The sequence below is a fragment of the Haliotis rufescens genome, unplaced genomic scaffold (genome assembly GCF_023055435.1).
Source record: "Haliotis rufescens isolate VD_foot unplaced genomic scaffold, xgHalRufe1.0.p SCAF_70, whole genome shotgun sequence".
NCBI classification, from domain to species: domain Eukaryota; kingdom Metazoa; phylum Mollusca; class Gastropoda; order Lepetellida; family Haliotidae; genus Haliotis; species Haliotis rufescens.
Window position 1 is genome coordinate 77,682 of NW_025964362.1, and position 14,578 is coordinate 92,259.

General features: G+C 41.9%; 1 protein-coding gene across 2 annotated transcripts in view; it reads right to left on the minus strand.

Moving 5' to 3' along the window:
- Positions 1-14,578, minus strand: part of LOC124135651 — a 114,855-nt gene that overhangs the window by 53,049 nt on the left and 47,228 nt on the right. For both annotated transcript variants that reach the window (XR_007219212.1, XR_007219213.1), the window contains one exon: positions 3,882-3,968. The gene's annotated coding sequence lies outside the window, so the exon portion shown is untranslated. The remainder of the gene's footprint in view (positions 1-3,881; positions 3,969-14,578) is intronic.

A 14,578-nucleotide genomic window follows, 5' to 3' on the forward strand; every position in this document is an offset into this window, starting at 1 on the left:
ATCAGTGATGCGAGAGCCACAATATATATTTCTACATACAAAGACTCATTATCAGAAATCATTACCTACTAAACGCTTCGTGAACACAAGCTAAAACGCAAAAGAAAAACTTATTTATACCCAGCTCCAAGTCACAAGATAATTGAATTATTACATCTCAAAAATAGACGTAAAATCATTTAATGACGCAATTTGTCGGTGGGGTACCCTATAATCGTATGTACCTATAGTCTAGTATTTCTAACTTCTCTGTATGTTATTAGTAATATGACTTAGACATGAATTTATTACAAAGATGACCGCAATCACACAATTATTGACCATTAGACCACATAGTGATCTTCCTTGGTCCCAAAGTTTAATGTCTGGATATAACCGTGGCAATTCGCTGGCTATTCAACTGAATCAAAATCCTGCCAAATAAAGGTGAATGACCCACCTTAGAGAAAGAGCGACAAAAAAACCTTTTATACGAAGAGACGCCATTATTATTCCGGGGCAGAAGAGGTTAACAACATCCCATGCTTGCTCTAAGAGCACACTGGTGATTGGGTGGTTACAGTGGAGAGAGTCGTGATTTAGCTAGAATATTGCTGAATGAACTTAACACAACACTTATACATGACACGCAAGTCCAAGCTATTTTATTTAACCACATATGTACATATTGTTTATTTGTGCATTTGTTTATTGAAAGTGGTTTGTGACTGATTAGTTTGGAGGTTTGCATTGTCAGGTAAACTAAGTTGTCTTCCACTACTCAAGTTGAAGAACACCCACAATTGGAAGGATGTGCGTTGCCTCAGCCATGACAGATCAACTATAATGATAAGAAAACAATCGGCTATATTGAAGGCGCGAGGTTTACGTAAACCCTAGTTCAGACTGTTGATTGCCACATGTCATTGTCGTCATACAAATCCCATACAAATGTACGCTTTAGACTTTATGTAAACAGCAGACACAGCAAGTTGTAGCCGTTTGGCGGGGCCTGGACCCCGTTTCACAAAGTGATCGCTAAGGCGATCGTATCTCCTATAAGTAAATAAACACAGACTTTCGACAGTCAGGCACTAAAAAAGATTTTAGATGTACATTTTATATATCATGTAAATAATCAACAGATGGGAATCGAATTTTCATTGGCCCACATCATTGTCATTGACCCAGGTTTAATATGTCACACACGGAACAGTAGATTTTCAAGGTGAAGGTCATCCTTTGTTAACATCTTGAATGACCAAAACTAACTGGCATTGTCGTCCCATGGAAACAATCAGATCCCGAATTGTGGCCTGGGAATGTTCACCCAACCTGCTTGCAATGCTTGTGCCAACTGTCGGATGTTCTGTGGTTGATGCTGACCCAGCCAACTATGTAGGTTCATCCAAATGACACATCGAACTGTTCGTCTAGCGCGAATACCTTCAGCACTTTAACAGTTCCTCACTGTCTGGGCTGATATCCTTCGCAATCCTGGTATTTCCGTAGTTGTAGAGGTGGCCGTTGTTGTTCCTTCGCGTAAGTGACGTAGCCGTATGAATCAGTCCTGTGGTCTTGCAGTGAGTGAGTGAGTGAGTGAGTTGGGTTTAACGCCGCTTTTAACAGTATTCCAGTTATATCACGGCGTGTCAGCTTATTGTGGGAGGAAAGCCCGAAGTGATGCAGGTCTCTGACGTTTACCACTTCGATGAAACCCACGAGCACGGGTATGGTGCTGACAAACCTAGAAACATAATCGGGGCGAACCGGGATTCGAACCCACAATCATAGGTTTCTGGCGTACCCAAGGGACGCAACTCTGCACAGCGAATCGCGGCGCCTTAGACGACTGGGTCACCCATGCCCCCTGGTCTTGCAGTGCTGCGTGGCCGACCTGATCTGGGAAGGTTCCGCGTTGTCCCGTGTGTCTGATAAAGGTTCCCCTCTCGTGTAATGGTGTTTGGTGCTACGTCCAAAAACATGGCTACAGCTGATGTGATTCACCTGTTTACAGTCGACCGATAGCTTTGTTGCGTTCGGCTGCCGTCAGTAGTGGCGTGTTTTTCGCTGTACGATTGTGATGGCATACAAGTGAACACACGACGTTTTTATAGCCTGATGTTGCACGTGTATGTCATGTTGGTGTGTTTCGACGCCAGGCTCTCATTTCTGCTGTACCTGATTCTTTCCACACACATTAATCCCAATCCATGCAGAAAAGCAGAATTTTATATGGATGTCGGCAACACTCTGTCTGATATTTATGATTTGACCACTTTTGCGTTTCTTTGTAGGTACGCTTCAATGAGTGAGTATGGTTTTACGCCGCATTTAGCAATATTACAGCAATATCACGGCGGGGACACCAGAAATGGGCTTCACACATTGTGCCCATGTCGGGAATCGAACCCGGGTCTTCGGCGTGACGAGCGAACGCTTTAACCACTAGGTTACCCGACCGCCCCGGTACGCTTCAGTATGCTATCAGATTGCCGTATGACTACCACGCATCGATATTGTATTTTGTCCGTTATGCCCAATAAATCAGTCCGAATGTTGTGTGGCCGTGCTGCAGTTGGAACACATGTATTGTCTGAAGACATACAAATATCATCTTTGAAACAGATAACCACCGAAGTATGCAATAATGGTAACTCTAAATGCACAAATGCAAAATAGACATGTACATATGTACAGTGTGATGTTATCATTAAAGCAACTTCCGCGATGGAACGTGAGGAAAACGTTTGTGAAATTTAGAACAGAAAAGGTGATGTCTACCTCACGGCTGAGGTAATCGGAAGTTATCGATACGATACAATTAATCGCGTGGAAATGTGTCCTGAGCAGACATGGGGTCCAAATTGAAATTAAAATTGAAATTGTTTCTGTTAATGTTGTTTCCAAATAACTAATAACATGTGTGTCGGCCACCGGTTGCCATTTTTGGGATTGTACGGAATTCAATCATTTCCGCGATCAAATCGTCCAGTACACCTCGGTAATGATTGGGTGGACGTTTTTAGCCTAATTGCGTTTCTAAGACTGATTATGATTTTAATGGAAACGCTTTTTTTGCAGTGAGAAGTTTCTTTTGTCCGTTAGTCTACATGTAAGGTCAGCAACCCATGCTTACTGTAAAAGGCGACTATGCTTGTCGTAGGAGGCGACTAACGGGATCGGGTGGTCATGCTCGCTGGTATGTCATCGTATCCCAATTGCGTGGATCGATGCTCATGATGTCAATCACTGGATTGTCTGGCCCAGACTCGATTATTTAAAGACCGCCGTCACTCAGTTGGAATATTGCTGAGTGCGGCGTTAAACAGACGCAAATGTAATATATACAGGTGTTGACAATTTACATGCCTTTACATGTGTTTGTGATGGGTGGTGAAGGGTACGTTCATTTTTTCGTGAACACCTGGTGTTATCACTATTTAATAATGATTCATAAACACATGCTCATGACATAACCAGAATCGTACAATCTACTGTGTTTTTGGCAAAGATTTCTTATGAATAAAGAAAGGGTTTTATCACTTTTATTTGGTAAGAATGGTAAGCTCGACGCTGATCGATAATTCTTTACTTCGGAGTCAAGCTTGGCAGGGCAGGGCAGGGCAGGGCAGGGCAGGGCAGGGCAGGGCAGGGCAGGGCAGGGGGATTTTAGTTATTTAAACATTTTCATAACCATTTATATCTCACGTTTCGAATCTTGATTCTCTACAAGACTTTTAGAATGCGCATCGTATATTACACCTGGTACCATCACGATTTTATATCCTGACTTTCATACATGCAACTGAACACATACATGTGCATGGACACTCATGCTTGTTTCAACTGTGAATGATAGGAGGGTCTAATATATAAACACGTAGAGCATCTTCACATACCTTGTACTGCGTCTTCCTCTAAAATCCCAGACAAAATCGATAGATGCTATAAATAGATCCAAGTAATGTATGACCCAACTGCATAAACTGAAATTAGAAAATTTAATATAAAATACATTATTATATATATATATCCTGGGTGACGCATCTAGCGGACTGCGGCGCCATAGACGACTTGGCGACACAAGTAGGCTTAATACAAGGTGTGAATGACGTACATCACAAATATAATTGACAATGTGTTCTCAAAGATCATTTACACTCAAGGAACAATATGTACACATCCTTACACACTTACAGCATCATTAAGCGGCTTCTCTTAAACTTAACATAACCTTTAAATAAACACACGAATCGTCTTCTGTGTGTGCCAAAAATTAAGAAATGTTTACCATGTCGAATTACATACTTGTATGCATGAACTGTCTGTGTATATATTTTACCATATCGGGGCATTTATTTGCAATGCCGTTTCTCGTAGTATTGCTAACACCTATATAAGGTGTCATATAAATTAACAGTAAACTTTCATGACGTGATTGAATCGAGAGTGGTGATCGGTTTCACATTCAGCAGTGACAGGTGTGTCTCTAAAATACCTTGGAGTGAGTGAGTGAGTGAGTTGGGTTTAACGCCGCTTTTAACAGTATTCCATTCCAGGTATATCACGGCGTGTCAGCTTAATATGTGAGGAAAGCCCGAAGTGATGCAGGTCTTGGACGTTTACCACTTCGGTGAAACCCACGAGCACGGGTATGGTGCTGACAAACCTAGAAACACAATCGGGGCGAACCGGGATTCGAACCCACAATCTGGTTTCTGGCGTGCCCATGGGACGCAACTCTGCACAGCGAATCGCGGCGCCTAAGACGATTGGGCCGCATATATATATACGACAAGTGTATAATACAAAGGATTGAAAGCATTGAAAGCAACACCCACATCAAAGAGATACCAAATGCCGTCTCTCATGCAAACAGCCTCTTTAATGTTTAGCGAACATATCCAGTTAACCAGAGGGGCACGGGCTAGAAAAGGTATAATGCTCTATTGCTTGACTTCTGTTTGCTAGTTTGTTTGTTGGATGTTTAACGCCGCTATATGGCGGCGGTAGATCAAGCGGACCACGCTGATTGATGTAATGATTGTGACATCTTTCTTGAAATGTCATACTTGCATCATCTTCGGTTATTGAGTGTATTATATCTTTGATTTCATAATGAAATGGACCTTACGAATGCTCTTGCACAAGCGTTTGACCAACTTAAATATGGCATTATATTTCAGTAAAAATATTACTAATAACATAAATAATAGTTTATTTTGTAGAAACTGGAGAATCGAATCAACAATAACAAAAGAATGTATATACGGGTTATTCATGCAGGAAAGGCTGTTGTGAACGAGTGAACAATAACAGGTTCAATTATTAACGAAAACAGTTGGTGAAACCTGAATTAAAAGGCCCAGGTTGGCTTGAAATTGATGGTGGTGGACGGGGGTGTATGTACTAGACAGACGCTGTTTATTATAACGTGACAGTGTTTCAAAACAACGCTTGTCTGTAACGTCCGATGAGGTCTTTCTCAAACTTCAAAGCAGTTCCTTGTTTTCTAGTGAGCGTGTAAACTTTCTTCTCTAACCCCTTGCTAGAAATGTGTGCATTTGTCACTAGTCAAAATTGTTTCCTTTTGTTAATAATTACATATTACTCAAAAAGTTAAGGATCACCTAATTTTTTCATATTACAACAGTTAATCTCTCATGCCATGAGAGATAAACATTACCAATATGAAAGAATCGGGTGATCCTTAAATTCTTTTGAGTAGTATACAAAGATGACTAATTTTGTCAACCTTTTATTGAAACCCTTCCCAAAACTTATGTACATGTACTTGTTTCACGACCCGCCAGTTGTCGGCACATAAAGTTCAACACACCCGTCTGTGTTGAATCAACGATGCCCAGTTCCTCATCCCTGACGTGTGTGGTGCAGGTTATTGTATGAAATGAACTCCTACGCCAGAGTAACCTGAATATTCTACACTCAAACATCAAAGACATAGTTGACATTGGGGCTTTGGGGCGGATATGTAGTAGATTCAGGAATGCTTGGTACTCAGCTAAATGATCTGTTGTAATATATTACCCCACCTGCCACACCCCACGTAGGAATTTCAGGTTGTAATAGGATCCCAGCAACCTACGAGTGCCTTGGACTAGGGTGACTTGTTTGGCCGCTTGGGACATTGTTCTTGATACCATTATCACACCTACACTGTGTCAGACAAAAACAAATGTACAATTCTAACCCTGATACATTACGTGTCAAGACTCACTTGAGGTGACTACTGAGAGGGTTGGGCCTAGTCGCATCTTAACAAGTATTACCCATACGGTTAGAAATAACCGAGTTAATAAATGCGTATGTGCACTGGTGCAAACGTCACGTCACGTGCACCATTGTATTGTTTACGTCATCCGGACGGCAATGTTGACGTCATTCGAATATTATTGTGACGTATGGTCGGAATAACGTAAGGTCACAATAGAAACGACGTCAAAGCTGAGGACGGCGGTCGTGATCGGTGCATTCTTCTGAAGGGATCTCAAAAGGATTAAGAAGTAATGAGTAATAAAGAAATTATAACACTCGCATGTGTGTCATGCTGATTTACCGTAGCTCGGGTATTACAAGAACCCTGGCAATTCGTAAAATCAGTGTGACACACATGCTCGTATATTTATCTCTATTTATCATCAAAAACAACTGGCTTCCATGGGAGATATCGCTTGGGTGAGATCAACTTGTATTCTCTCAAGAAAATAACATGCTTAAATGGACATGACGTGCCTATTACACCAATGATCCAAAACGAGAGAGATCGACGACTCGTTTCCAGCAAACTACAAACGTCATACTGCCACGGCAAAACCCAACAATGTCAATAGCATAACGCTGTGAACATTGTTTATTCAATACCGTTGAAGCGTTCTGTAAATAACTTTAATGTTCAGTTAATGGGCCGTGATTATAATTGTCGGTATTTCAAACGTGGACGTGATTTGTCCAGTGGCATTATAAACTCTTTGACCCTGAATAAAACAAAGCAAATGATGTATCCAGTGCACTTACACAAGAAGTATTGACGTCATTAACTAATAGTATTAATAAACAGGGTCAGTGATTACGAAATCAACCCTCGCACCCACATATGTCTGTTTTTGTTTGTTGATGTGTAACGCGAGAATCACTATTCCAGCTCCATGACACTGGTCTGTATATAATCAGCCTGGTCCAGACAATCCAGTGTTTGATATTACGAGTAAGAACACACGCTGTCGGGGTACGATGACACACGCTCAACAAAGTCACCGAGCCTCAACGTTCGAGCCATTAAGCTGTCTCTTACGACCATTATAGGCTAATCATCACGGGGCATATGAGATGAATACTGTACCAGCACTAGAATTTTAAGCACAAGCAATGTTTTCATCATCTGGTGTCAAAAACATAATTAGCTAAGGATACATGTCTACACTGATCTGATGTTAGTCATCATACTGTTCTATATTAAAAAAAGCTCTTCATTCCGCATTCACTGTGGGTTTATTCTGGCTTAAGACGGACCTTCTCGGTAAGTGTAGGGTTAGTATAACTCAAAATCAATACATTGTAGAAATGTTTGTGTTTAAAGAAGTCATGGTCAAATATCTGGCTATGTTAATAACTGTCACCCTAATATCAGGTTAAAACGAAGGACTATTTAAATGCATCTTCTGATTGACTGTTGGAGATTTGGAATTTTCAAAGAAGTTTAGCAAAGTAACGTTTCCATTCTAAACTCGTGTTTAACGATCACTGCAGAATTTTTCCTGAAAGCATTGACTTGTGTACAATAACAGAAAGACAACAAGCTGGTATATGTTATATGAGGTATCCACCTCCAAAATAAACCAGCTGAAGCCGACCGGCGCCATACAAACACGAAACGTAATTAGCCTCCTTGAGATTAAAATGGGTTTAAGCATCTCAACAAGCGAAGGATTACTCATCTGAGATATCTGAAGCTACTTTATGGGTATGACAGGATGGGTGCAAATTCAAAATCACCATGTGTTCACCGTATGACTATTATCTCAGTGATGTCAGGTGTCCCATACTGTGGGAGAAAACCTAAAGTGATGAAGACGCAGGTCGTTGATGTTCACTTTGGTGAACAGGGTTGCAGTGGAGACAGACCAAGGTTCATTATCAGGGCGAATCTGTGATTCGATAATAATCAGCGGATCCTGGCAACGCCAAGGGACACAACTCAGCACAGAGAATCACAGCGGACCAGTAATACAAGAAGATCTGAAGCAATGAACCGCACCACGTTCTAATTTGCTATAGACATCGTACCGTTTTGCCCAACAACATCACAGATCACGTTCAATTTGCCATACATGGTATAACATTACAATGCATCACACATGGCGTTTCATGGAACTGCATTGAGGCATTGACTTCGGTCAGTTCAACGACACCGTATAGAAGAACATCAGGGGCACTGGTGGCCCAGTCGTCTACGGCGGCGCGATTCGCTGTGCAGAATTGCGCATCTTGGGCACGCCAGAAACCTATGATTGTGGGTTCGAATCCCGGTTCGCCCTGATTATGTTTCTAGATTTGTCAGCACCATACCCGTGCTCGTGGGTTTCACCGAAGAGGTTAACGTCTGAGACCTGCATCACTTCGGGCTTTCCTCCCACATTAAGCTGACACGCCGCGATATAACTGGAATACTGTTAAAAGCGGCGTAAAACCCAACTCACTCACGCGCTCACTCACAGAAAAACATCAGAACAGGGATGTATCGCAGTACGTTTCCGAAACTGCCGCAATACAGAGGTAAATTATTATGAGAAGTAGTGAGGGTTGGACATTTGGAACCTGTGGACCAAGCTAGTAGCTACAGCCTTCCTTCAACTGCCACGCCTGCACAGGGTTGTGGGTTCACGGTAGAGCGGAAGTTATCCCCCTTGCTCTCCTCTCGTGTAAGGCACTGTTGTTATGCATATTATTGTACGCACGTTGTCGGTGGCCCAATAAAGTCAGTCACCAATTCCCAACGCACTGGGTCCACTTGCACAAAGCGATCTTAGAGATAAGATGATCGTAACTCCCATACTTTAACATAGGATTACGATAGTCTTAGCGCTAAGATCGCTTTGTGCAAGTGGTCCCAGGTGTTACCAGGATTCAGTGTGGCCAACCTAAATTTGAGCTAGATTGATTTACCCCACAAAGTTGTTGTTCGTAACCAAGTGAGTTAGGAGTCTTCCTTTAAAACTTTGTGGTGTCACATTGGCTACATTACAATGACTCGCGTGGACTTGCGTGTCATGTATAAGTGTTGTGTTAAGTTCATTCAGCAATATTCTAGCTAAATCACGACTCTCTCCACTGTAACCACCCAATCACCAGTGTGCTCTTAGAGCAAGCATGGGATGTTGTTAACCTCTTCTGCCCCGGAATAATAATGGCGTCTCTTCGTATAAAAGGTTTTTTCGTCGCTCTTTCTCTAAGGTGGGTCATTCCCCTTCATTTGACAGGATTTTGATTCAGTTGAATAGCCAGCGAATTGCCACGGTTATATCCAGACATTAAACTTAGGAGTTAGGAGTCTTCCTTTAAAACTTTGTGGTGTCACATTGGCTACATTACAATGACTCAATGTGTACATTGTACAATGATGTATTGGTATACAATGACAGGAACAAGTAGTAGGATATGTACGGTACAGTTAACGACCAGTTCGGCGGTCAATTATAGACCCACTGCATTGTTGAGGGATTTCCCAACATTCTGTATTATAATATATGAGTCCCTTGTTCCCCGAGAACCTATTCTTATCTGAACATACGGGACAGGATATTCTTTTCTAGGGCATACTGATTTCACACATTATGACCGATAGACACGTTACAACAAATTCATTGTCGTAAATACCTTCTGCTTTATTTCATTTTTTTTGCTTAAGGTTAAGACACACACACACACACACACACACACACACACACACACACACACACACACACACACACACACACACACACACACACACACACACACACACACATATATATATATATATATATCTGTCATATTCAGTCATAGTAAAGAAACTGTAACCCAGCGTATAAGCAGCAAGCATTTCTCTGCCGTGTTTGGAAATGAACACAGGCGCGAGACCTTGACTTGCCCATATCTAGATCTCCACAGATCTAGGCTCTTGTTAAAAGTATTCGCTGTTGTATAAATCCCAGTCAATAGGAATGCCACACACGAGGGTGACACACTTGGGCGTATGCCAGTCACAACATCACATTTATATCAAACACAAAACTAGCGCCCCGTGGTTGTTATACTTATATTAATCCAAAGTAATATAAAATATAGATATTTAGGTGAAATGCACCTGCACGGGACTTATCAAACGAATTAATTCTCATTGCATTGACTCCTTCTGCGTAAAACACAAAGTCTACTTATATATTATCATGATGGTGGTGGGGATAGGGTGTAATGAAAGAGGGTGGGGGTAATATCTGGACGTTTTTCATTGCTTGCATGATTTGAAAACTTGGGGTTTGTGTGCTGATGGGAGGGGGGTAAATATGAATTGTGTTAATGCAAGAAGGTGATGTTTGAACACAATTTGATTCACTAAGAAGATGTACAGAGATTACAAACACGCTTTGATAGCTTCATCACGGCTCATGGACATACTCATAGCCAGGTACTATTTTGTTTGTTCTTTAACGTCGCACTCAGCAATATCACTGCTGTATGACCAGGCTTTCAACTACCTTACCGAGTGTGACACGATCCATTTAATCCTTCACTACGATACACATAGGTTGCTAGGAATATATATATTCTAACCGGGACCCCACTGAGTAAGATTGCCAAATCACAGAGGTGAGGTGAGGTGAAATTGGGTTTAAACGTCGCGTCCAAGATTATTGCACTTATATAGCGACGTGCGTGCACGTGTGTGTGTGTGGTTGCTTGTACTAGTCCGGACTGATGCCGATTTATAGTGCTAGCTCACTGAGATACCATGCCGCAGTTATACATGAATACCCCACTCAGACACAGTATACTGACTCCGAGCCGACCAGTCCTTGTTTTAGCCCCTTAATGCCGAGCGCCAGACGCCAAATCGCAGAGAATCACTAGGCAAATGATTATGAGAGCAATATAATATCGAGAACTTATACCATATATATCACATTCATCTGTTTGTTGCATCAAATCGACATTCCACACGTTTTTTATCTATACTTATATGATGGAATGTTGCCGCAGGGCGTAAAGATAAATATGACATAAATTTCCCAGTCTGTATAGATTAATATACCCTAAAGCAGATACTGACAGTGCTGCGTGGTGGGGATTCAACCGATAACTGATTGAAAGTGACATGACTGTATGACGTGGATCGCTTCTTACGAATCAGTCCTGAAACATATGAGTTTGAAGGGTTCGAATGTCCCCACGTGCTATTGACTATAGTATTTCTTAGTACAATTTATGCAAATCTGTATGTCTGTATGTGCATGTGTATGTGTCTGTTTACGTAAGTGTGTATGTCTGTCTGTACATCTGTGTGTGTATCTGTGCATATATGTGTGTGTCTGTGTATGTAAGTGCGTATGTCTGTGTGTGTCTGTGTATGTGTGTGTCTGCGTACGTGTGTATGTCTGTATATGTCTGTCTGTATATGTGTGTATATGTGTATGTTTGTATGCTTACGTAAGTGTGTATGTCTGTGTGTGTCTATGTGTGTGTCTGTGTACGTAAGTGTGTGTGTGTGTGTGTGTGTGTGTGAGAAAGAGAGATAGAGAAATGGATTTAGAGCAATGACACCAAAAAGCTTCCAACGAAGGATCAAATATCCCGAGACAAATGAGTTGTTCGCCTACCTTAGAGTGGATCACCAGGACTATGGCTGACATAAATAGACACACGTCACTGGCACAATGTAGCAGGCTATAGGTCCACCTCATGCAGCATAACCACGATACATAATATATACTGTATCGTGGTTAGAATTTATATCAGCTGATTATATTACATTCTATTCTCTAACTCTATATATAGGAGATATTTGCACTTTGCGTTGTTCAATTCGTGCGTATTTTGACACCAACTTTAGTTAAGGTTGCAATGTGCCAAGAAGGTCATATTTGAACACGAGCAACTCGTTGACTAGAGGTGATTGAAAGATGTACAGAGAGTGTAAACACACTTTGATAGAACTCATGGTCATAGTCAGGTAATATTTTATTTATCGTCGCATCTAACAATATAACAGCTATAAGACGGCGGCCTATCAACTAGGCCATCATCCAAGTCACAGAAACTGACCATCCGATTCATTTGGTCGCCTACTACGACACGCAAAGGTTGCTTGGGACGAATTCGGACCCGGAATACCCCCGGAGTAAGCGCATCGAATCAAAGGGGCCTTGCAGTACATGAGGGATGTCAAGAGCTGCGTTGATGGTGTTGGTAGTTAATTATTTTTCAACATTCAAAGTTCAAAGCCACAAATATACATTACAGACATGGCTACAACAGGAATGTGCATAAGTGCATTGTCTTGTGAATTTTCTACGAATGCTAGCCTTGATATTCTCACACAATTGCCTGAGCAGATTTTGCATTATATTGGCCATTGATGATCTGACATTTCGGGAGGTAGACCAACAGTAGGATTCCAGTAGGAGTCAGAAGCCTTGTACCCCAGCGTGCTGAAACATGCACAACATGTGTTGTGACCAGATCTTTCCTCAGAATCTTCTCAACTCTCTCACCGTAGTGTCTATGGGATGTGTGGTACGTCGTCTATCATCCATAATCACACCTTGTATTTTATCAACATTTTCCTTCGTGGTGGCAGTTGAAGGTCTTTCTGGTAATGGATCATCTTCGAGGCCCCCTCATCCCCTCGTGAGCCCCACTGCCCGCCTTGTATCAATGGCAAGGGAAGGAGGATCATCCTCTGAAGTCGACACCATGGCCGCATGGGTAAGTGAGTGAGTGAGTTTGGTTTTTACGCCGATTTTAGCAATGTTTCTGCAATATCAAAGCGGTGGACACCAGAAATGGGCTTCACACGTTGTTCCCATGTCGGGAATTGAACCCGGGTCTTCGGCGTGACGAGCGAACACTTTAACCACTAGCTAGGCTACCCGACCGCCCCTGTCCGCATGAATGTGGGAGTTAGTCCTTTTAGTTGGAGATGCTTTATGACAACGCGGTAGCCAATCTTGTATGAATAAATAAATTGATTACATTATTCATAAGGTATAATATGTGGTTCAAACATTCTGGTGTTGAATCAATAAAACACAGGATTTACGCTCACATTCACTTGAATGCATGTGACATGGAGTGGAAAGTAGGGTTATGAAATATGTGCATATATACATTGCACACTGGATGCAAAATGTATATTTGATGCACACTCTGAACGCCGTTTGGATCTATGCCAGTTAAACATGTATGCAACAATGGTCGTGGTATATATACGACTCATAAGTAGCAAAGAAACTATTATATTATTATATCTCTGATGGCAGGGAAGTGGGTGTTTTGGGAAGTGACTTTGGATGGCGAGTGAGTTGGGTTTTCGCAGACACTGGTGTCATTAATGATTTTTAGTTTCCACTATTGTGTTGCCTTTTCGCCAAGTGGAATCTGTTTCAGCAGATAATCGAGGCTGGTTGTTCTCTGGCGTTAACGTTTGATGTTCAATGCGGTTTACAGCATTGTTTCAGCAATATTACCACGCTTCAGCTTGAGGAAGCCCGAACGTGATGCAGACCTTTGACATTTACCACTTTGGTGAAAGAATCGGTATCTGCGCAAATCCTGGACTCAAATCAATGCCCACACAATCCTGACACCACTAAGGCCACATCTCCCAACTTGCAGTGCCTTAGACGACTGAGCCACCCTAAGAGGTATTCTAGGATGTGTATATATGGTAGGGTGTGAGGGAGCTTTCAGCAATGTTTCAATTCACGACTAGGGATATCCAGAATGGGTCACGGAAGTTGAGCATGACGAGCTAACGAGTTAACCACTCGGATACTCCATCGCTGTGTACACTATGTAGTAGGTAGTTGGTTGGTTGGTTGGTTTGTTGTTTAACGCCGCACTCAGCAATATTCGAGCTATATGACGGCGGTCTGTAAATAATCGAGTCTGGACCAGACAATCCAGTGATTGATATCATGAGCATCGATCCACGCAATTGGGATCGATGACATGCATCAACCAAGTCAGCGAGCCTGACCACCCGATCCCGTTAGTCGCCTTCTACGACAAGCATAGTCACCTTTTACGGCAAGCATGGGTTGCTGAAGACCTATTCTACCCCGGATCTTCACGGGCCTGTAGTAGATAGTCAACACGCGAATATCACTACTATGTGGCATGTTGGGATGTCTATCGATTAACATAGAATTAAATCAAATATATTATAGTTTTAACGTCTATATGTATGTAATAAGCATACACACACAAACACACACGTGACATCAAATCTGATACAGAGGAATGGTGTTAAATATGAATCCTAAGAATATAAGACTTGCAGTTCGACCATCGTAGCTAACCGACAGTGTCACCTACCTAG